The following is a 23446-nucleotide window of genomic DNA, read 5'->3' as shown; positions in this document are numbered from 1 at the left end:
TTCTTGGTTGTTGGGACCTAGGGTCCAAGCGCCTGAGCGCTCTGAAGGGGGGGAGGCTTGGGAGTAGGGGGAGGATGTGAGACAGAAGGAGGGACAGGTCTAGGAGTCTGGTTAAGGAGAAGGGGGTGGGAACGGAAAGGGGGTGGCACAGGGAGGAGGGTGGGGACAGGGGAGGGGGCGGGGCGCTTTGGGGGCGTGCACACTCTACGGAGACACGCGCTCTCGGCCACAGCAACTCCCTTCAAGTTCCCTCCCTCAATCTCCGGGGAAGCCTGGTTGAGCCCTCCCACTCGGTGCGCCGAACCGTCGCGGCCGCCGCCAGCCGGGGCCCTCCACAGCTGCGCGTCCTGGGCCAGCTGGGCCGACCCCGTTCGCCCTCTGGTCCTGGATCGGCGGAGTCCGCGAGGGCTCTGCAGCGCCTGCCATCTGCGATCCGCTCCTCCGCGGCGCCGGCTGTAGGGACCCAGTCCCCAGCGGGCCCTGACTCTTCCTCCCCGCCATACCCACGAGCCAGAGCCCAGCTCGGGCCCCACCGCCCCGGGCCGGGCAGCCCGGCCGAGGTAAGGGTGGGCCGGGGGCGGGGGCGAGGGCGAGGTGGCGGGATCCGTGTCGGTGGCCGCGCCGCTCCCGGGCTGCGGACAATGCCAAACCGAGCGCGGGCGGAGCGAACCCAGGTCCCTGCCTGCAGCCTCCCTGCCGGGCCTGGGGCTCAGCCCACCCTGGCCTGGGGGCCGCACTGGCCAGGCTGACCTGGGCCGGCTTTCTGGGCCTCGAGGGGAGGCGCGGCGCCGCTGCCTTCCTTCTGCCGGCTGCGCGCTCGCTTGCGCGTCCCGGGCCGAGCGCGGAAGCTGGGCACTGTCGCTGGGGGTCGGGGTCGGGGACTCTGGCCGCGCTGCGGTCAGCGAGTGGGCTTGCAGACGGGAGTCGTGGTCTTCGAAAGCGCGTCTGACGGTTGCTGCTAAAGGAAAAGGGTGGGCAAGGGACCGGGACTCTCCACTCAGCTACGTTTCCTTGCATGAGCTCTAATCTAGGGTGCAAAATAATTTGGGAGTATCATTTATCTTCTAATCCTTGGCTAAGAGTTGTTGCAGCAAATGCAGATTTCGAGACTCTGAAAGTTTGTGTTTGGTTTATCCCTTCCAGCTCCACCCATGGTCTCAATTGTCTCGACTTTCTTTGAAAGCGAACAGAATGGAAATAGAATTAAATTATCCTTGGCTCACCGGTGCCCCCATCACCCAGCGGAGCTCATAACTTGCAACAAAGGGCATGTAGGCTGTGGGAAGCGCTGATGCCTGCTGCCCAGCCTAGTTAGAATAGGAACTGCACAGTGTAAATGGCTGTGACAGTTCTCCCTCAGTGAAGGTTTTGGGGGTGGGAGTGGGGTGGGGGAGTAGGAGGTAAATGGAGATTACTTTGCTGTAGGTGTGCATTGCTCTAGAGAGTAGGAAGTAAACACCTGGTATCTGACTTTTTAACCCTTTCAAAAGTTCTTGAGAATTACTGAGCCACACACACAAAAATAAGCAGGCGTCTTTGCCTAAGATGCAAGCACACTCATTTTTCCTCACTGCTGAGCCCTGAGCAAAATCTGGCACACATCTGTGACAACACTGGTATTGTCAGCAGCATAAAGACTACTAACTGGTTTGTTTTTAGTGCAGGCAAATATGATAGAGCATTTTTGCAATATGAATAATAGGACTTCCGTTTTCTCTTGCCCTATTTGCACTGACTATGTTTACTGAGTATTTTCTTCTCAATATACATTTAGGTATGGGAAATACCTACGTTATGGCCCCTGGTAATTCAGATGAGCTGTTTATTAAATAGTTGTTTTAACAGAAGAGTGAGTTAATGATCAGCCAGAATTCTTTGTGGCAACTAACATTCCATTGATGCACCTTAAGGTTTTTAATCTATGGTGTTACTATAGTGCATACAATAGTAAAATCACTTGCTGAACTGGGAGGTAGTGATGCTTTATCAACCTGATAATCTGTAAAATGCTGACATTTGTGCCTGGAACACAGTGCTAGGTACCGACTAGTTTATTTTTTACTATTAATCCATGTTTTGTTTTTTTTTTCCCTCTGTTTGGAAAAATAAATTCACTATCTTTTTAATCATGACTATTTTAAGTCGGGTTTATTTTTAAATAAGAATTGAGGTTAGAATATTGTTTTGTTTATGACTGTTCTGTATATTGTCCTAGGCAATGTAAAGGTTGATTTAGTAAATCTTAGGAAGTTGATGGGTTAGGGCAAAGCCATTGTCCTGGACGTGTCTGGGTTTCATAATAAGGAGATCTAAGTTTGCTTACGGACCTAATTGTGTAGGGAGAAGCCTAGATGTTAGTGGAAACCTGGACTCTGAACCCCATCCCCAAGATTAGGTTAGAATGATACTTGAAATTCCTAGTTGGAAAAAGGTGTTCTCATAACTGTTAGGTAACTTCCACTGTGTTAAAAATAATAAAAGGTAAACATATGGACTGTGTACTCATCAACCTGAATATATCATTCTTTCTTGTGTTTTAAAATCGTTAGAGTAAGATTTATAGCCTAACGAGTTAAGATAAATTTATTTACTTACACCATGTGTCCATAAACAAAAAAACATTGTTTGGATATCTAGAAATTTTTTAAGTTTGTTACTTTCATTTTGAGATGCTCCCGCACCCTCGTTTTAATTTTGAAGCCATGTCTTTTCCATTCCTGAGCAGTTTGTTTAGGTAAGCAAAGACATTGCCTTAACTCTTGGCACCCTGCAGAATCTGTGCTGCTGTAGCACGGAGTGGCAGTAGATGGCGCTGTGGGTAATGCTGCAGGAGGAGGCGTTTGTGTGGTCGAGTTGATCAGAGATTGATTTAGCAACCCATTGCTTGCCTTTTTCTCAAAATACACTTTCACCACACAGACCTTGTCTAACAGTCTTTTTGGGAATAAGATACTTAAAATAGCTTTCCTTTGTAAGTCCTGATTTTTAAAAATATTTAGTTAAGCAGATTTTTCTCTCTGAAGGCCATTACATTCCAGGTATAAGAGAATCATTGCTTTTAGAAATAGATTTTGTGCCCTTTGACTCTGATTTTCCTTTAATAAGTAAGATCGATCTATCTGAACTTAAGAGGTCTCCAACAAACCTGGGCTTTTGGTCTCCAACCAACCGGGGCTTTTTTCCCGAACATTTAACTTAAAGAAAAAAGGAACAAGTAAGGAATTTGCCCACATCTTGACTTAACTATTACAGCAGTTTAAAATGAATTCGCATTTGCTCTGTGACTTTCAGCATTTTTCTGACTCCTGGTATGATGCAATGCCAATCCATATTCAAGATGAAGATTGAAGCTCAGCAAAGCCATGACTCATTCATGGAAAATAAATTCATTCTACTCAGGAAAAGCAGCAAGGGTAGAAAGTGATAAGCACATCATGAGGGTTTTCTGAGTTGTAATGGAAGCCACTTTGTAGGTGGACTCTGGGGCAGTCTCAATCCCAGGCACTGGGGGTACCATCTCTTTGCCCCTGCAACAAAGTGGAGTTGCTGTTACCAGTTTTGTGCAGGTGAAGTGAAATGTCCTCCCCGAGTCCCCAGCTGTGTTTGTAACCTAGGGGTGTGTTCCTCTGGGGCCCTGCAACTTTCCATGTGGAATAACCTCTGTTCATTCTTTTGGTGTTTGACACCAACAGATCTCTTCTTCCTAATTCGGTGGCATGTTTTGAATTTCTTGGGCAGCATTTGGATATGACAGAATCCAAAATGCAGAGAAATTTAAGTTTCTAATTAAGTTCTTAATAAGTTTGTAATTGTCAGAGGAAGCTTCTAAGATTTCACAATACTTTATTAAAGACAGCTTATTTAGGAGGGTCAAGAAGATGGAAGACAGGTTTCACTTCTTTGAACTACCTACAACCCAGTGCAAGTGGTTTAGATTATAAAGGAGTAAAGAGTATTGGTTGTTTTTGGCTTCATTACTCAGGTGATCTGTGGTAGTTCTAGCTCCCCAATACTTCCAGTGACTTTCTTTTGGTTAAAAAATTAAACGTCTATAGGCCCTCCCTGGTGGCACAGCGGGTTAAAGCACTGCACTAAGAAGCTAAAGCCACTTCCTCATGAGTTCGATTCCCGCCTGCCCCGGAGGTGACCACATGACGTGGCAGACCTCTCATGACCCGCCCGCTGCTCCCCTCAGCAGTGTTCTTCGTCGATCTGCCTGCTCTGCTCCCCACTCTGTCCCTGGTGAATCCTCTCACCCTCCGCATCTCTAGCCTGTACCCCAGTTCTGTATGAATAAATAAATAAATCTTAAAAAAAAATTAAACGTCTATAAATTTTGATCACTTAACTACATGAGAAGATTATAGTGACTAATGAAACATTGGATCAAATCCCCATTCTGTTTATTCATTTTTTTTTCATTTTTACACTTTAGTACTTTAGTTAGCCAGAGTCTAATGTAATTTTTAAATTGGTGATTTTTTTTTTTACACTGAAGGCATTACTGAAACATCAAAAAGTAATACTTGAGTAGTTTTTTCAAAGAAGATCCCAAATTATTGCCCTGCATGTTAAACACAGCATTGACTCTGAACTTCGAAAGGATAAATTACGGGATAATTTGCATGGAAGATTTTGCAGGCTAGGAGTGGGAAATTTAGTTTTTCGTTGTTCGTGTATGTCATCATGCAAATAAAGTAACTACAGATGATTAAGATATGAACAAGACACCTCCACTATTGCAGAATACATTTTCATCCTGTTTTTAAACCTGACTTTGTTCCTGGATGACCTTTTGCAATATAAAAATGAATGAACTTAAATCGAGCATGTGTGTATTCTGATACCATGGGCTTCCTCCTACTGTGAGAAGGGACGGTATGTGATTTTTACATTGTGCAGTTTGAGTTTCATAAGCAGAATCAAATAAAAGCCCTGCAATTGAAGATAGAAACATTTCTTTTTAAAGCAAACTTTAGTGATAAAGCAAATTTCTTCCTTTTTTCTATATGCTTGGTGACAAAATTTGTTGACATGTAAATGATTAAACAATTACAATCTGGAACTAAAACTGTACAAACTTCGGAGAGAAGTTCAAAGGAGAACACTAAGCAAAGGAAACAATATCGCATTTAGCAGATAGGTCTAGGAAAATGATAAGAATTCTGTAGAGTATTCTATAAATCAGAACAAGATTGATGGGTTTTGAAACTGACCAGTTCCAGATTAAAAAAAAAAAGAAGAAGAAGCAGATGGAATGTTTTTTGGGTGGCAATGTTGTAATGTAAAACTTCTTTTACTCACAAGCCCTTTAGAAGCTTGCTGCTTTTTTTTTTTTAATTTTCTTTTTCAAGAGCAACCACAGATAGCTTAAAAATGATCATCCATGCCAGTACATTTTTTTTTTGTCTCACTTGACTACAAATGAATACAACTATGTAATAGAATTTAGTTGTTTATTTTTTCTATTATGGTAACTTTATTAAGTAGTTGTTTAGAAAAGATCTGTGGTGTTCCAGGTCCTGGATAAGCAGAGCCAGAAGAGACAAAGTTCCTGCCTCTTTCACGATTTATAGTGTAAATAAGGGGAAAATAAAATATAGAAGTAAATTAAAACTTAATTTTTTAAAAAGACTTACTTATTTATGCTTACAGAACTGGGGTATAGGCCACAGGTGTGGTGGGTGAGAGGGTTCACCAGAGACAGAGTAGGGAGCAGAACAGGCAGATCAACAGAAATACACTGCTGAGGGGAGCAGCAGGCGGGTCAGGAGAGGTCTGCCACGCCATGTGGGTCAGCTCCCTGGCCGGGGATCCAACTCATGCTGCAGTGGCTTATGGATAACTTCATAATGCTGTGCTTTAACCCATTGCGCCACCAGGGAGGGCCCAATTAAAACTTAATTTAAGGAAGTAGTAAGTGCAGATAAGAATGAGGGTGGCATTATCTGATCTTGGGGTACTGGAAGCACCTCATTGAGGATGCTTGAGTTCAGATTCAAATTTAAAAAAAAGAGGCAGCATTTGAAAGATAGCTCTGCAGAGAGGTCAGGCTGTGAAAAGGCTCTGTGATAGAAGGAACCTGCTTTTGTGTGGAACAGGAGAAAGGCCTGGTAGGCCAGGAGGGGAGTCTTTATTATAATTGTAGAGGGACATGTTAGATGGTGTAACACCGGGAGGTTCAGGTTCTAATTCGTAGCCATGGCAGCATTCTGCCTGCCTGTGAAGAATGGGCCACTGGGAAGAGTGGAAGTGTAGAGTTTGGAAGTTGTTGTGGTGACCAGTGCTGGCTGGACTAAAGGAGATGGGAAAAATCTGGCATTTGCAGGCTTCTGGATTTTTCCTCACTTACCTAGAGCTGGTCTTTGTAAGCATCATTATTTTATTTACCACTCCGAAAGAAAACTAACTTCGTTATGCCTCGGCACAACCTCGCATTGTGACATGGATTCCGCTGATTGGAATCAGTGGGACATTGGTGTGTTAAAATTGGTAAAATGTCACAGATTCTGGGGATGAAACTGCCAATTTGTACTTTATGTTTTCATCTGAACAATACAAGTTGAACCCTTTATTTAGCAGGAGCTGAGGGTCATAGTGGTGGAATCACGTATCTCGGAATTGGAAGCTGGCAGAGAAAACTGTGTGGGGTATCAGCAGTCTTGCTGATACTTTGAAAGGATGTAATACAAAGGCACATAGAGAGTCTGTGGCCACCAGGTACACGACACCCAGTTGGTGTCACAGGTCAGTAAAATTGGGTCAGTACGGGTTTGCAGGCCCCAGGGGACTCAGACACTGTGCACATTCAGAATGGGTGGCAGATCCCACGGGAATGTGAAGCTTTGTTTCATTCAGTTACACCATTGGGGATGGAACAGGTCGAGAGCTTGTCACAGTCACAGGGATGCCAGGCTGACAAAGCAGTAAGTAGCTTTTTGAGACACTGAGATAGTGCAAGTTTTCTAGTCCAGTGTGTGGGGTGCAAAGACTGGCTATGAGTGAGATCAAGCAGTTTACTTAGGATTCTGAAACCTCAGTTTTCTTATCTGTAAAATGTGTTCAATTGCAGGCCCTACTTGATAGGATTATTGTGAGGGTTAACTAAGATTATGCTTGCAAATTGCCCAGCACTCCATCAGGGCTGGGGCTGGTGAAAAGGGAAAAGGTTCTGTCTCATGGTCTGTATATGTGTTCCCTCTGTCTGGGTGTATATCCTACAGCACAAGGCCCAACTCCGTTTTTCAGAGACTCACCTTTACCACTGAAGCTAAGGTAACCCCTTCATTATCGTTAGTCACTCTTTTCCATTGTTTTATGTGTGTGTGTATAAAAGATTTTTTTTACACACATACATACATATATATTTACAGCCCTGATTTCTGACTGAAGTTGCATGATTTGTTTCCATGTCCTCTCCCAGTTGAAAGGGATTGAGTCATGGAAGCTGCTCACCCAAGGTCCTCTTCTGTGGTCCTTAGAGGCACAGCTAAAAGGCCTATTTTAAGCACGTTCTTCTCTTGACTGTTTTGTGTGCTGTGGTGTGGTGGTTTCCATTTGATATATATACACCTGAGGTCCAGATGGTAGCTTCCCAGCTTCCCAGCAATCCTTGATGGAGTATTTTGGGGATTTGGGAATGGAGGAGAAATAGTGTTTATATTTAGAAATGCATTTCTTGGAGTAGTAGCCCATGCTTGTTGTTTTATCTGGGTGTTTCACAGGGAGTCAGTTACTTCAAGCACAGTGTCACCTGAGGCCTACAATCCGGCCACTCTTATAAAACCTCACCATCATGGGCCCTCCCTGGTGGCACAGTGGGTTAAAGCACAGCACAAAGAAGCTTAAACCACTTCTGCATGAGTTCGATTTCCGCCTGCCCCGGAGGTGATCCACCTGGTGAGGCAAACCTCTCCTGACCCGCCTGCTGCTCCCCTCAGCAGTGTACTTCGTCGATCTGTACACCACTCTGTCTCTGGTGAATCCTCTCACCCTCCACATCTCTGACCTGTACCCCAGTTCTGTACGAATAAATAAATAAATCTTAAAAAACAAACAAAACAAACAAACAAGCAAACAAACAAAAAAACTCACCATCAGTGTGTTAGACAAAAGCTCCTATTTGAAAAGTGCCCTGGTCAGTGGATACTCTGGCCACCTGGGAGGCTGCCACTGAACTTGGGCCTGAGACACCTGCTCAGTCAGCACTCCGGTCTGTGGGTTTCTAAGCCCTGGACCCCCTGGTTTCTAAGTTACATCATGTTACTTTGAATCCCATGTTTCATTCTTTTTTCAAGATTTATTTGTGCATACAGGACTGGAGAACAGGCCAGAGGTGCAGGGGCAGTGAGAGGATTCACCAGAGACGGAGTGGGGAGTAGAACAGGCCAACCAATGAAGTACACTGCTGGGGGTAGCAGCAGGTGGGTCAGGAGAGGTCTGCAGCCCCATGTGGTCACCTCCAGGGCAGGCGAGGATCAAACTCATGCTGAAGTGGCTTTAGCTTCTTAATGCTGTACTTTAACCTGCTGCACCATCAAGGAGGGCCCCCATGTCTCATTCTAATGACTTTTCTTGGGTGTTTATTTTGATGCTACTTGTAGTTTTCAAAGGGAAATTATACCCATTTTAGAAATTAAAAAAAAATATGAATTCTTCAGGCTTTCATAGTGCTTCCTTGTTGACTACAGTCTTTGGGGCTGTTTAGTCAATAAAATGTGAAGACTTGTGTTCAAACCCTTGGGTGGATACTCTACAATCATAGGTTTGTATCTATTTGTTCACACATAGTGCAAATTTATATGAACTTCGTTCCCTTGTTACTGTGACCACTTGTGAACAAAAATAGAAATTGGGCACTCACAGGTATTGGGAAAAATCAAAAAATATTGACAGCATTTTTGATTATGTGGTTAGAACAAGGTGTATAATAGTTTATTTGTACATCATTTTGTGTCTTTTTCCATTTCAGTTGTAATCCCCATCAGCTTTCCATCACCAAATCACCCATGTGTTATCACCATAGTCCAGTGCATTTCCTCCCCCAACCGCTTTTGATCCCATTCCGCATTCCACCCCCGTAAAATGTTTCTGTTATATAGTTGTTCTTTATGATTATTTTCTCCCCTGGTCCTTTATACTCCTGTTATGAGTGAAACCATCTGGTATTTTTCCTTTTCTTTCTGGCTTATTTCACTAAGCTCCATGCATGTTGCTGCAAAAGGCATGTGTTTATTTATTTATTTTGGTTGCTGAGTAATACTCCATTGTGTATATGGACCACGTATTTTTAATCCAGTCATCTATTTTTGGGCATTTGGGTTGTTTCCATGTCTTTCCAATTGTAATTAAAGCAGCAATAAATGTGAGGGTGCAGGTATCTTTTTGAATCCATGTTTTTGTGTCTTTTGGGTAGATACCTAGGAGTGGGATTGCTGGGTCATATGGAAGCTCCATGTTTAGCAGTTTGAGGAACTTCCAAACAGTTTTCCATAGTGGTTGTACTAGTTTGCATTCCCACCAGCAGTGTAGGAGAGTTCCTTTTCTTCCACATCCTTGTCAACATTTATTGCTAGTTGTTTGAAGATGTGCCATTCTCACTGGTGTGAGGTGGTATCTCATTGTGGTTTTAATTTGCGTCTCCCTTATTACAAGTGATGTTGAACATTTTTTCATATGCTTGTTGGCCATTTGCATTTCCTCTTTGGAGAAGTGTCTTTTTAGTACTTCTGCCCATTTTTTGATGGGGTTGTTTCCTTAATTTTTGTTGAGTTTAATCAGTTCTTTGTGTATCTTTGTGATCAATCCTTTATTGCTAGTTATGTGTGAGAAAAATATTTCCCAATCAGTGGGGGTGTCTGTTTCTCTTTTTGTAATGTCTCTTTTGCTGTATAGAAGCTCTTTAACTTGAAGAAGTCCCATCAAAACAGGCAGATCAATGAGGTACACTGCTTAGGGGAGCAGCCGGCAAGACAGGAGAGGTCTTCCATGCTCCATGTGGATCACCTCTAGGCTGGGAAATCGAACTTGCGCTGACATAGCTGTGACCAGCTTGCAGTGCTGTGTCCTCACCTGTTGTGTCACCAGGGAGGGCCAGAGTTTTAAGGTTCATTAAATACTTGACTGGGAGTTGGGGATTTTTTAAATTCTTTTCATCTATCCTTTGCCTGTGCTCATTCAAGTGACTATTTGTTAATTGTAATCTTATGAGTTTTAAGAATCAGTTTTCTTTCCAATAAATGTGGTTCTTTTTCAGTGACTATGAAAGAAGAGGAGAAATCACCATTTTGATTTTATGTGACGGTGCTACATCTTCATAGCTTCTGTAGGATTCTTCTTTTTTTAATTTTATTTTTAAATTTTTTTACATCATTCTTCATTTTATACATTTTTTTTTCATCCCAGTTGTAATCCCCATGGTCTTCCTACTACCAGTTCATCCATGTGTCATCACCACAGTCCACTGCACTCTTCTCCACCCAGTTCCGATCCCATTTTCCCTCCTACCCACATAAAATGTCATTCTGTAGGCTTATTCTAACCTGCAGTATGAATCAGGTATGGAGCATACTCTGAGGAGTATGCTGGCTAGTAACTTAGTTCTTTAATTTAGTGAAGATTTTTTTTTTCTGATTCTTGTTGGTGAATTTGTATCTATTGGAACATATTACATTCATACCATTGCAGGGTGTCAGAGAATTTTTCTCTTATGCCACAGAAATTGAGGCCATGGACCATGAAAAGTAAGTTTTAGAGTCTATTCAGTAATAGGAAAGCAGAAAAGCTCTCTTTAGTGACAGGGAGGGGGCACCTGAATAGCTGTCCCTGACATGCTCATGACTAGTACCTTTTATTACAAATATAGCTTGCTAAGGAGCCTCTATAAAGTTTCACTTTTCTATATTTTTTCTTATGCTATTTTTATCCTCCCTATGGCCTCTACCCTGTTTACCTAGCCAGAATGTGTCTCAATACCGGTATAAACCAGAAGGGGATTGTGGCTTGGAAATTGGTGTTAAGTGAATTTTCCTTAGAAATGATGTGAGTCCTGCACATATTATATAGTTAGTGCTGTGTGTGTGTGTGTGTGTGTGTGTGCACGCGAGAAAACCCCGTCTTTCATGAGCTGTCAGTAGCCTTGTTTTCTTGGCTACAAGACGTTCAGACCTTGCCCCAGTGTTCCTGTGGCCTGATTTGCTAATCTGATTTCTTCTACAAGAATTTTCTCAGAATTTACTAGCACAGGACTGAACTGCTATGGTAGTTAATCCCCTATTGCTATTTCCACATGCCTTTTCCCAAGTAATTTCAGCGTGAAGCATTGAGGTGTCAAAAAACCCAGTCTGCTCTTTGGACCTCTTCCAAAAGGTGTGTCTGTAGTTACTGAAAGTTCATGGAAAAGAAACCACATTGCAAAACATTTTTAAGGCAGCATACCAAGATGTTATCAAATATCTTTATATAAATTGTTCCTGAAATACTTAAATGTCTCCATTTTCGTTTTACCAAATACCTTTTGTTACTCACATGGACTTTGTATTCGTTTTCTCCAGAGAAATACAATCCGTAGCATCTTTACCTCTACCTCTGCTTATTTAAAAAAACATTTGTTATAATGAATCGACTTAAGTCATTTGGAAGGCTGAGCATCTCCAGTGCCGGTTGTTTGTCAACTCAGACACACACAACTTTTGCGCTGAGTACAGAAGAACAATGTCTCAGCTCAGCTGGTCAGGCAGATATCAAATATTTCTGTCTACCTTTTATTGTATTCAGGCTCTCAACAGTTTAGATGAGGCCCACCCACATTGGGAAAGGCAATTTGCTTTCTTCTACCTGTTCAGATGTTAATCTCACCCAGAAACACCTTCACAGACACACCCAGAAGAATTTTACACCAAATATCTGGGCACCCCTGTGGGCCCAATCAAGTCGATGCATGAAATTAACCAGCATTTCTAATCAAAGTGTTTTGGGAATTAAATAGACTGAATTAAAAACATATTGTAAAACTGTCATTTTTTACCTCTTTAAATGGTTGAAACCCAGAATTGTATTTTTTTTTAAGATTTATTTATTTATGCATACAGAATCGGGATACAGGCCAGAGGTACACGGGGTGAGAGGACTCACCAGAGACTGAGTGGGGAGCAGAGCAGGCCAACTGAGGAAGTACATTGCTGAGGGGAGCAGTGGGCAGGTCAGGAGAGGTCTGCTGTGCCATGCAGGTCACCTCCAGGGCCAGGGATCAAATTCGTGCTGAAATGGCTTTAGTTTCTTGGTGCTGTGTTTTAACCCACTGTGCCACCAGGGAGGGCCTGAAACTCAAGAGTTTTTTAAGAACAGGAGCCTTTCCTGAGCTCTGCTCCTCAAAGTCTTTCTCAGAAGTTCCTACCTAGCACTTCTTTCATGGATTCAACTCACTGCAATATTTTATGATGTGTTCTTGGTTTTCTGATGGTCTCTTCAGTGAGATAGGGAGTACATGGGAGATTAAGTTAGGTTAAGTTAGTATTCTGACATCTGGAGCACAAGGATGAGTTCTGACTCTGCCACCTGCTCTGTGGTGTCCCAGACAACACATGGTGATGGTGTATGTGGCTGTGTGCAGGATGGGCTTTTAAGTCTCCACTTACAGCTTATTGCCAGCATAATTTACCTTCAAGTTTAAAGTGACACTGTAGGATATAGTGGAAAACTGTGGTGGTGGTAATATACTCATGAAGGGTGTGATCTTATACCTCAAAATCCTATACAATGTTGTAAACCAAGGTCACCTTAATTAAAAAAGTGTATATATGCATACACATCCAGAAGTGTGTGTATATATGTAACATTTGTTTTATGTAAATTAAGTATACTTACATATGTGTATTTCATTAAATATGCATATGTATTTTGCACACATTTCAGAAGAACTTCGTCTCCAAAAAAGTGTAAAGGGATAACATTACTTTACCTAATTATGTTTTGTTTACACTTTCCACTTTTATTTGGTCTTCAAATTTCACTCAGTAGGAAAATGTTTTGAAATTAGAAAATATGTTTTCTGATTTTATCAGTAGACAGTTATTAGATTGAACAGTTTATATCATTTATTCCCCAACATAGTGAACACAGGAAGGAATTGAGTGCTATATAATTTTTAAAGAACACTTAGATTATTGAATAACCTCTGTTTTTTCCCTCTTTTAGCACGTGCAGTCAATCATAATAATAATGATAATGATACTAAGTTGCACTCTTACATAGTGCTTATGATGTGTTTGCACTGTTTTCAGCTCTTTACAAATATTCTTTGTATTTCCTGATGGATCTGTCATGTTCTGGTTGAGATAGTTGATGCATTTCTACTTGTACCTGCTTCAGCTTTGTTTTCTGTGGCATTCAGTTTCAAAAGGCAAAGAATTGTTCAGATGTGTCTAACTAAAACAATAATTTCTCCAATAATTCAATTTTAAATTTACAGTTGACTCTTGAGCATCATAGATTGGAAATACATAAGTCCACTTGCCTGTGATATTCTATTTTTCTACCCATCATTGGACATTCCCAGATTCAACCAGTCATAGATAATGGTTCTTGGAGTACATGGATATCGGGACAGCAGATATAGAGAGTCAACTTTAAGGAACTTGTGAATCCCCAGAATTTGATATCCTGGGGTGGCAGGTGTCCTGAAACCCTGATTCTAATGAATGACTGGTAGTTAATTTGGGGGAAGTTGAAAGTTACACTCAGATTTTGGGCTGCACGGGGACATTGTTCTTCACCCCTACCCCTAGTCTGGAGTTATTCAAAGGTCACCTGAACTTGTGTAGAATACTCTGGACAATACAACTTTACTTTTTTATTATCACTTCTTGGCACTTCCTACCCTCTCTAAAGAAAAAGTAGTATAAAAGGATTATTTTATCAGAAGTCTTTTCCTCTTAGATTTTGACATGCAAAGTAACAAACTCTTATTAGAAACTCCCTGCTAGCAACAAAAAGATAAATTCCTCAAATCGTAAGCATAGCAGCATGCAAGACAATCTTATATGAGCTCATGGATTTTTAATACTTGATATTCTGTGTTCAAATGAAGTGACAGTGTAGGATTCAGGAAAAGTATGTATATTTGGACAAGGGTGAATTCTTTCCTCTGCATCTGAGCGGAGTTTAACACTAGATATGCACCCCATGAGCAGGAGAGGCCTGCAGGGCGACAGAAGACAGGCTGACATCCACCATCCTCAAGCCAGCCAACTGATGCTTAACAGCTCGTCTTCACCTGATACTGAAATTAGGGCCCAAGTTCCCTTTGGTATTCCTTTGTCTTGGGTTTTCTCTCTCACTCTGCTTGCCCCCTCTGCATTCCTGATGCACCTTCCACCTTAGTTCAGGCCTTGTTCATCTTTTCCTGTTTGGTCTCCTTGCCTCCCTCTTTTCTTTTTTTCTTTTCTGCGGTATGACTCCCCAGGGTTTGCAGAGGTAGCAGTCTGTTATGTTGCTCAGCTGTTCCAAGCTTTAGCTGTTCATCCAGAACAGTCTTGTTACCACACCACTCTAGATCTTCCTGGCCTGGCCCTGTGCTCCTCCAGTTCTTCCCTGAGTATCTGCTAGTTCTTCACTGTTCTTTGGTATCTGCTGTTCTCTCTGTCTGGAGTGTCTGTTTAAACGTCTCCACTTCAGGCAGCCCTGGTCATCCTAAAATGCTTCTACCATGCCTCCTGTCTGCATATTTTCCTTGACCTTCTATAGTCTGATGAAAAGAACACAAGAAACAATCAAGTCTTTTGTGATGCCCAAGGAACTTGAATTCAAAAGCATGAAAGTATGTCTAGGCCTTCCCACAACTGTCAGGCTTGACAGGAATCCAAGTCATTCAAACTAAACTTTCTTGTATATATCTGCTTCAGTCCTAAACCTCTGAGAGCACATGGCATCTCAAGATTGAGGAGAATGATCTCTCTGCTGCTTAAGGAGTTTGCAAATGTTATCAAGTTACTACTATTAATAATATCCTGAAAGATTGTGAAGAAGGCAAGATGTGCCAAATTCACGATCAATGCATTGATTTCTCGTAAAGTCCAAGAGATCCTCCACCTATTTTGTCCATTATAGTGGCCACACTGGCCACACATGGCTGCTAAGCACTGTATATAGGCTGGTCTGGATTAAGATGTCCTGTTTGTGTAAAATATACACTAGATTTTTTAGATATAATCATAAAAGAGAATGTAGAATAACTTAGGAATGATTTTTTATTACATGCCATAAAGACAGTATTTTGAATGTATAGAATTAACTAATCAATAATGTCAAAATGAATTTCATCTGTTTCTTTTTAACTTTTTAATATGGCTGCAAGAAAATTTAAAATAACATAATATGGTCTACATTTGTGGCTTGCATTGTATTTCCATGGGAGGATGCTGTTCTAGAATACAGCTCATTGATTTTACTCTAGATTCTTGGCAACATCCTAAAATATAGTGTTAAGCAGATGGTTGTGTATTTGAAGAAAAGGAAATTGTAATAACTAAAAAGCAAGAATAGTTTTGCTAAGAAAATCATGCCAAGCTAACCTCATTTTATTTCCGTAAGGTTACTAGGCTGGAATATCAGAACAGTTCTGGAGCTTTTTATTTGGATTTCTATACTACATTTGAAGCATCTGATGTGCTGCCAGACAATTTAGAGAACATGGAGCTGCATTTGCTAGTGTGATTGTGTCTGTAGCTGGTCGAACTTAGTTTTCAGAATGTCTTGTATTATTATGTCAGGAAGAGGCTAAGGGATGCTCTTGGACATCCCACCTCAGTGACACCAGGGGAACATAAATCAAGTTCATTTGTGAAGAGGCCAAGTTCAGTCCTATTTTTGTGGTTGAAAGGTTTGGCCACACCAGCCATGCTCAGCTGTGTCATCTGAGCTCATTCATGCCCTTACTTTGTAAGTGTATGTGTGCCTAGATACCACACTAGGTACTAGTAGGAAAGGTCAATAATACATTGTCCTTAAGCTCAAACTTTTGTATAGGGGTAAAGGAACTAATTTACTATATTTGAAATTCAATTTTTTTTTAAAGATTTACTTATTGATACATACAGAACTGGTGTATAGGCCAGAGGTGCAAGGATGGTGAGAGGATTCACCAGAGATAGTGTGGGGAGCAGAACAGGCCGGCTGATGAAGTACACTGCTGAGGGGTGCAGTGGGCGGTTCAGGAGAGGACAGGGATCGAACTCATGCTGAAGTGGCTTTAGCTTCTAAGTGCTGTGCTTTAACCTGTTGTGCCACCAGGGAGGGCCCGCAATTATTTTTTTGTATTCAAATTATTTGCCTTGAATGTCTTGTGACAATTTTTTAAAGTATAGAACCCATTGGGTGATAACCCTGAGGAAGTACAAACATTGCTACCCAGACACTAGCAAAGCTGTGTAACTATCTCTGGAATATCCTTCAATGAAAGTGAGTCCTCATCCTGGGAGAGTCTAAGATAACTTTCTGCCACCTCACTTGGAAAAGTCTGCTTAGAAAAACTTATAGGATAAAATCATCTTGACTTTGGGGCTTTATTCAATCTATGCCACGAGTTTTCTTCAAATTACTGTTTCTCAAAGTACAAGTTAGTATCTACTGAGTGTTTAGCAATCTGAGTCTTTTTTATTCTGCAAGATTCTTTTTATGAATTAGCCATGGACTACTTTAGTTTAGAATTGATGGTAGTAGTAGCTCTTGGCAACAGTTTGCTTGACCGTATTGGAAGGACTTCTGTGGGGTGGAGAGGTTAGCAAATTGTGTGTCCTGCAGATTGTGGAACCAAGATCCATGAAGGGAAAGGGAGGCAGGTTTGAACTTCATGTGGATGAGATGTAGTCCAGACCAGAATTATTGTATTTTTTTTAATATTTATTTATTTATGCATACAGTACTGTGGTGCAGGCCAGAGGTGCCAGAGTGATGAGAGGATTCACCAGAGACAGAGTGGGGAGCAGAACAGGGAGAAGGACGAAGTCTACTGCTGAGGGGTCAGGGCAGGTCTGCTACGCCATGTGGGTCAACTTCCTGACCATGGATTGAACTCAATCTGAGAAGCTTGAGAAGCTGCAGCCAGCTTCATAGTGCTGTGCTTTAACCCACTGAGCAACCAAGGTGGGCCCACACCAGAATTATTGTTTGAATAGGCACAGAGATTTAGAGAAGACTAGACAGTCTGACAAACTTAGGCAGATACTGTTTTCATTCTGATAGGTATCAATTTCATGCATAACCTCCCCTTTCTGTTGCTATTTCTAACAGCATCTTTTGTACTTCTTTTGGGTTTATTTCATCAGGCCTTATAAGCTTTGCTGCAGCTCCACAGTTGACTTCACAGAGTCTATTCATGGTGTTCTCTCAGGGGCACCGTGTTGGAAAATAAGGTCATGTTTCTCTTTAACACTGAAATAAACTGATAAACGTGTGTAAGGAGAGGAGTGAAGTCTCTGGCCCTCAGTTTTGGAACAGTTGTTACCGTGCTGGGAATGTGAGTGGGTTCTGTGCCACCTGGGAACAGGGAATTTGTGTGCGTGAAGATCCTGGCAGTTTGATTCTTGCCTTCTGTTCTCTGTGGCTGGGAAAGGCCCAGGCAAAGTGGGAACTATCAGAGCTAACTTGGCATAGTCTTCCTGCAAAAGGCCTTTAAGGAAATCTACTCTAATGGTTTACATTGTGAACTCTGGTTGAGCCCCTGAGATTCTGTAGTGTTCTGGGACCCTGTCCTGCGAGTAGAGGGTGGGAAAATGCTCCTGCACCCCAGAGGTAATAACGACGCACAGGTGGCTTATAGAATTAAGTAGTCATCTGGGTCAGGGTTTGACAGCTGTGACACAGCAGCATCACCTGTAGGGCCAATGAAACATAACTTGCCCATCTGTCCCCAGAGTTTCTGTTCCCTAGGGTCACCTGAGAACGTGTATTTTTAACTTGTTTCCTCGGGATGATGAACTTCTGATGTTAGTAAGTCTTCAAATTAGAGGTGCCTGGTGCTAAATTTGAGAGTTTCGGTCGCAGTAAACTCTGCTAGGTCCTGAAGGAGAGGGAGGGTGATTGAAGTCTCTGTAGGGAAATGCTGTGAGGGACTGAAATTATTACAAAAGCTCTCCCTGGAAGATTTCCTGTACTGTTATAGCCTTTTTAACTATCACCATGGTTTTTAATATAATATGTCTGCTTAATAAACCAAGTGTCTGTATGTTTTTCCCTCATCATTTATTGTTCATATATTTACAATATCAGTTTAATTGTGATTTGCGTGGGGAAGGTACCATTTATTAAACATTTAGAAGCAAAACTATATTGTTCATATTTTAGAATAAAAGTTTTAATGGAAATCTGTTTTCAGAGCATATACAGGTTTTGATAAAATATTCTCAAATGTAGTGATTATAAGAAATCTTTGTTAACATTATGAAAATGTAATCATTTCTTTACATTGAGAAATGTTTTCATGAGGTAATTTCCTTTTTGGAATTTTAGTTTTTTTTTAGTTACATATTGCTATTTGCCTTTATCTTTATTCAGCTTGCTTATTTTTTTGTTTGAGAGCACACATTACATTCCTGAAACCCTTTTTCTTATTTCAACAACAAAAAAAATGTAGACACTTTTAAGCTGAAAAAAATCTAGAGGAATCAAGATAGTTTCTAGTTATAGTGGTAGGCCCTCAAGTAAAAATGTCCTCAGTGAACTAAAGTTACAAGGACTTAAAATGAAATCTAGCGAAGTGAGTGTTTTATAATTAAAATAAGCCCTTCTCTTTGGAAACAAATTAAACTCATAGACTATTGAGCTATGTATTGTTTAATTATTTAACTAATTCTATTTTTATGGTTTAATTATATAGTTGCCCCATGTAATATAGATGCCTCACAAAACAGAAACTAGAAACTAGAGTATAGTTTAAACAATTCTAGAATCTGAAAAACCAGGTATCTCTTTGGGAAGTATGGCCAGAGAAAATGAGAATATGTGTTCTTTATGTCTCTTTGATGACTTTTAAAATATCTATTTTAGATATATGTTTATACAGGGCAAAAAAGATTGTTGAAGTAAAATTTATAGCACCTATAGTTAGTTGCATAGAAAATGATACTGACATTTCATGACTCAAAATGATGAATGTTTCCTGCCTTCACATTTCCTCAGAAATCTGAGGTCAAGGTGTTGCAGGGGCTGTGGGCACCTGGAGGCTGGATGGGGCCTGGAGGAACTCAGCTGGGGCTCAGGTGAGTGAGTGCTTGCTGTGAGTGATTGGGAAGGTATCTCCGTGTTCTGTTTGAACTATTTCAGTTATGGATAAAATCTTTAGCCAGGGAAGTGCTTGAAGGATGAACATTCATAAGTCCCAGAGTAATTCATCATCCACCTCCATGGTTTTAGCAAGTTTTACTTAAGGTGCTTCCTGGTACCAGGAATTGCATCATATTCTGAGACCCCCAAAAGCTTCTGATCCACTGGGGAGCCATCTCAGCCCAGGAGAAGTTTCTGTGGTATATAGAATGTGCTCAGCCTTCAAGGTAGGGGTGGGAATGTGCCCTGGGACATTTTCTTGGAGGTCAGATCTGAATTGAGTCAGAGCTGCCAATTTTTTTAAGAATTAGGTGTTCACTTGTGCAGGGATGGACTGGGAGTGGGAAGTCTGGGGAGAAGTTTAGGGGGAAATTCTAGCCAGATAGGACAGACCAAAGAAAGGAGCAGCACAGCTTGGCAAATCAGAGACACTTCAACAGTTTGGTATTGCAGTGCAAAGTGAAATGTCTGGGCAAACATTTGAGGGATGGAGACAGTAACATGGCAGGTAGTGGAGTTTGAATTTCATCTTGGAGTCCCTGCTTCTGCATCATGCAGCTTGGGTGTATGTTCGCTTTGCCTGCTTTGAGTATTTTCTCATTCATTCCTTCAGCACCAATGTGCAAACCTGCTAGTTGTTTTTTTTTTTTTTTAAGATTTATTTATTTATGTATACAGAACTGGAGTATAAGCCAGAGGTGCAGGGGCAGTGAGAGGCTTCACCCGAGACAGAATGGGGAGCAGAACAGGCAGATCAACAAAGCACATTGCTGAGGGGCGCAGCGGGTGGGTCAGGACAGGTCTGCTGCACCATGTGGGTCACCTCCGAGGCAGGCGGGGATTGAACTCATGCGGAAGTGGTATTAACATCTTAGTGCTGTGCTTTAACCTGCTACACCACCAGGGAGGGCCTACACACCTGCTAGTTTTAAGGCATTACATGGCTTTACTTACTCCTGCAAGATGGAGATGCCTCTGTTTTACAGATGAGAGACTGGTTGCAAAAGGTTGATTTGCATAAGCAAGAACAGGTGGCTGGTGAATGTAAGGCTGAGCATTTAGCTGCATCCCTGTGAAAACTTAAAGTTAAAATGAAACAGACTTTTCATAAGACTCACATGAGACACTTATTTAAACTAAACATTTCAGTGCCCTACCTTTGACTTACCTAACTGTAGGGTAAGGGTTTCAGTTGGTACTTACTATTGGTTAAATTTGGAACTTTGCTTTAGCATTGAACTTTGTGTCAGTATAGATAAGGTAAATGGAGAAGAGGAGATGCAGTCTCTTTTATGTATCACTTGAGGGGCATGAAGACCAAAGAATAATTTATTGGAAGAACCCTGACATTACAGAAATATTTTCTTTAAGGAGATTTCCAAAGTCTCTGAAAAATAAATTGTGAAAGAATGTATCCATAGCCTAGAGTCTTGGAAACCAACACAACATCTGATTTTTGATTATTTGATTTGATAGTTCCTTTAACAGAGCAATGTGCATTTGTCTACATCACAGTTTTTTATCTTCAGTGAGTCCAAGTGGAGTATGTAATACTAGTAGAGAACTAAAAGATGAGAAATATCTTAATACATGGTCCTACTTCAGTTAATGTTGTGGGATTCTCTAGGACTGTAGAAAGCCATAAGGAATAGAATTTCTAAGATTTTTTTTCACAAAGGGAACTTTCCTGTTCAGCTGTATTTCAGAAACCCCTACTCGAAGCACTTCATATGTTTTGAACCATTATATCCTCAAAACCAATACAGTTAGAAAATACAGTTTATTTATAAAGGAACTATAATTAACCTCATTTTAAATACTCAAATGTAGTCATATTTTCTAGATATTGGTCAATTTTGTGTACATGTTGCATCATTTATTGAGTTCATAGTGCTAAAAAGCTTCAGCTGTGATTCTCTCTTTGCTTCATTTAGTTTGAAGCTTTCAATTGGGCACATACTTTTATTTAGAAATCTTAATATTTTGTGCAAAAATTAGTCATTATCTCTGAGGATGTCTTGTCTTAAAGTGTGCTTTATCTGATATTAGAGTAGACATATCTGTTTTCTATGATTAGTGTGTATTAGAGCGTATATTATATATGTGTGTACACAGACACACCATGATATATATGTGTATATATAGTATTTTATAAACATGCATATGCTTTAAGTATAAATATTTTTAAATTCTTAATTTTAATCTATCTAGTCTACAATAAAGTGGTCTTTTGTATATATTATAGAGTTAGGAATTCCTTTTTTATCTAATGTCAACAAACTTAAGTTTAATTGAAGCTTTTCTCCGTTTACATCTAGTGTGCTTGTTATGATTGATTACAAGTCTGCTTTCTTATTATTTGTATTCTATTTATTAATGTGTCTTGAATTAATTAAGTTTTTGGTATGTTATTTCACTTCCTTGGCTTTGTGTCAGTCAGTGTTTGATTTTATATTTTACTGTCATTCTAGGGAAATAGACAGATATACCCCTATTTGAATTAATAGTGCAAACTTTGTATTAACAGTGTTACTTTATGTTTTCTTATTCATTTGCAAGTATTTATATCCCTCTGACCATTTGTGCTGTTATATATTTTATTTCTAAGTAAGTCCCACAATACAGTATTTTCACTTTATAATCAAACTAAATAATACCTTTGTTGGATTGATAACAACAAAATAGGGCATTTGAAAGGCAACGCAAAGTAAAATCAAATGTTGTTCTCTAGGACTTGTCTTATTTATTTATTTTGCATAAAAGAACTGGGGTATAGGCCAGAGGTGTAAGGGGTGATAGGATTCATGAGAGACAGAATGGGGAGTAAAACAGGCAGATTTACTGAAATACACTGCTAAGGGGAGCAGTGGGTGAGGCAGGAGACAGGAAAGGTCTTCTGTGCCATCTGTGGGTCAGCTCCCTGCCTGGGGTTCAGACTCAGGCCCTAATGGTTACAGTGCTGAGACGTAAACCTTAGGCCACCACGGAGGGCCACTAGAACTTGTCTTGAAACAAATTCCTTTCCAGTATTAAATTGCACAATCAAATGCAAGTCAAAAAAATAGAGTTAAAGATGCACAGGTTGGTTTGGGCTGTTCTAACAAATTTATCACAGGATGGATAGCTAAAACATCACATGTTTCTCTACAGTTCTAGAGCTGGGACATTCAAGATCAAAGTGTGGGCAAATCTAGGATCTCCAAAATGCCTTCTTTCTGGTGGGAGGAACAGGAAGTTCCCTTGGGTCTCTTATATAAGGGCACAAATCCCCTATAAGGGTTCCATCCTCATAACCCAGTCAATTCCCAAGTGTCCCATTTATTAATACTCCTACATGCTAACTTAGGATTTTATTATATGAATTTGGGGGAAGCCCTCAACCGACTGCTAAAGAATTACTAGTAATGGATGGAATGTAATTGGTTATAAGTAATTATTATTGCTTCAGGTTCCATGCTAATGGTGTTAAATGAATTGTGGTTTAATATTCAGACCAACCTTGTATAGAATTGAGATTTGTTTTTAGGATTGACTTCCAAACATATATTTTTTTAAGTACTAAATTATAAATGTTTAATTATTTTTTTTAAAGATTTATTTATTTGTGCATACAGAACTGGGGTACAGGCCAGAGGCTCAGGGGTGGTGAGAGGCTTCACCAGAGACAGAGTGGGAAGCAGAACAGGCAGATCGACGAAGTACACTGCTGAGGGGAGCAGTGGGCGGTCAGGAGAGGTCTGCCACGCCATGTGGTCACCTCCGGGGCAGGCGGGAATCGAACTCATGCGGAAGTGGCTTTAGCTTCTTAGTGCTGTGCTTTAACCCGCTGCGCCACCAGGGAGGGCCATTACTACTTTTTTTTTTTTTTTTTTTTACTTTTTTTTTTTTTTTTTGAGATATATTTGTGCATACAGAACTGGGGTACAGGCCAGAGGCTCAGGGGCGGTGAGAGGCTTCACCAGAGACAGAGTGGGGAGCAGAACAGGCAGATCGACAAAGTACACTGCTAAGGGGAGCAGCGGGCGGGTCAGGAGAGGTCTGCCGCGCCATGTGGCGCCATGTGGTCACCTCCGGGGCAGGCAGGAATCGAACTCATGCGGAAGTGGCTTTAGCTTCTTAGTGCAGTGCT

The 23446-nt window shown here is 41.0% G+C and overlaps 1 protein-coding gene across 1 annotated transcript in view; it reads left to right on the top strand.

Annotated features, from left to right (window-relative positions):
- Positions 1 to 395: 395 nt before the first annotated feature.
- Positions 396 to 23446, top strand: part of FAM110B (family with sequence similarity 110, member B) — a 148467-nt gene continuing 125416 nt past the window's right edge. The window contains exon 1 of the mRNA XM_012723104.1: positions 396 to 560. The gene's annotated coding sequence lies outside the window, so the exon portion shown is untranslated. The remainder of the gene's footprint in view (positions 561 to 23446) is intronic.

The sequence above is a fragment of the Condylura cristata genome, unplaced genomic scaffold (assembly GCF_000260355.1).
Source record: "Condylura cristata isolate star-nosed mole 26May11 unplaced genomic scaffold, ConCri1.0 scaffold00009, whole genome shotgun sequence".
Lineage (NCBI taxonomy): Eukaryota > Metazoa > Chordata > Mammalia > Eulipotyphla > Talpidae > Condylura > Condylura cristata.
The sequence above is the reverse complement of the archived record's forward strand: the minus strand, read 5'-3'. Positions and strand labels throughout refer to the sequence as shown.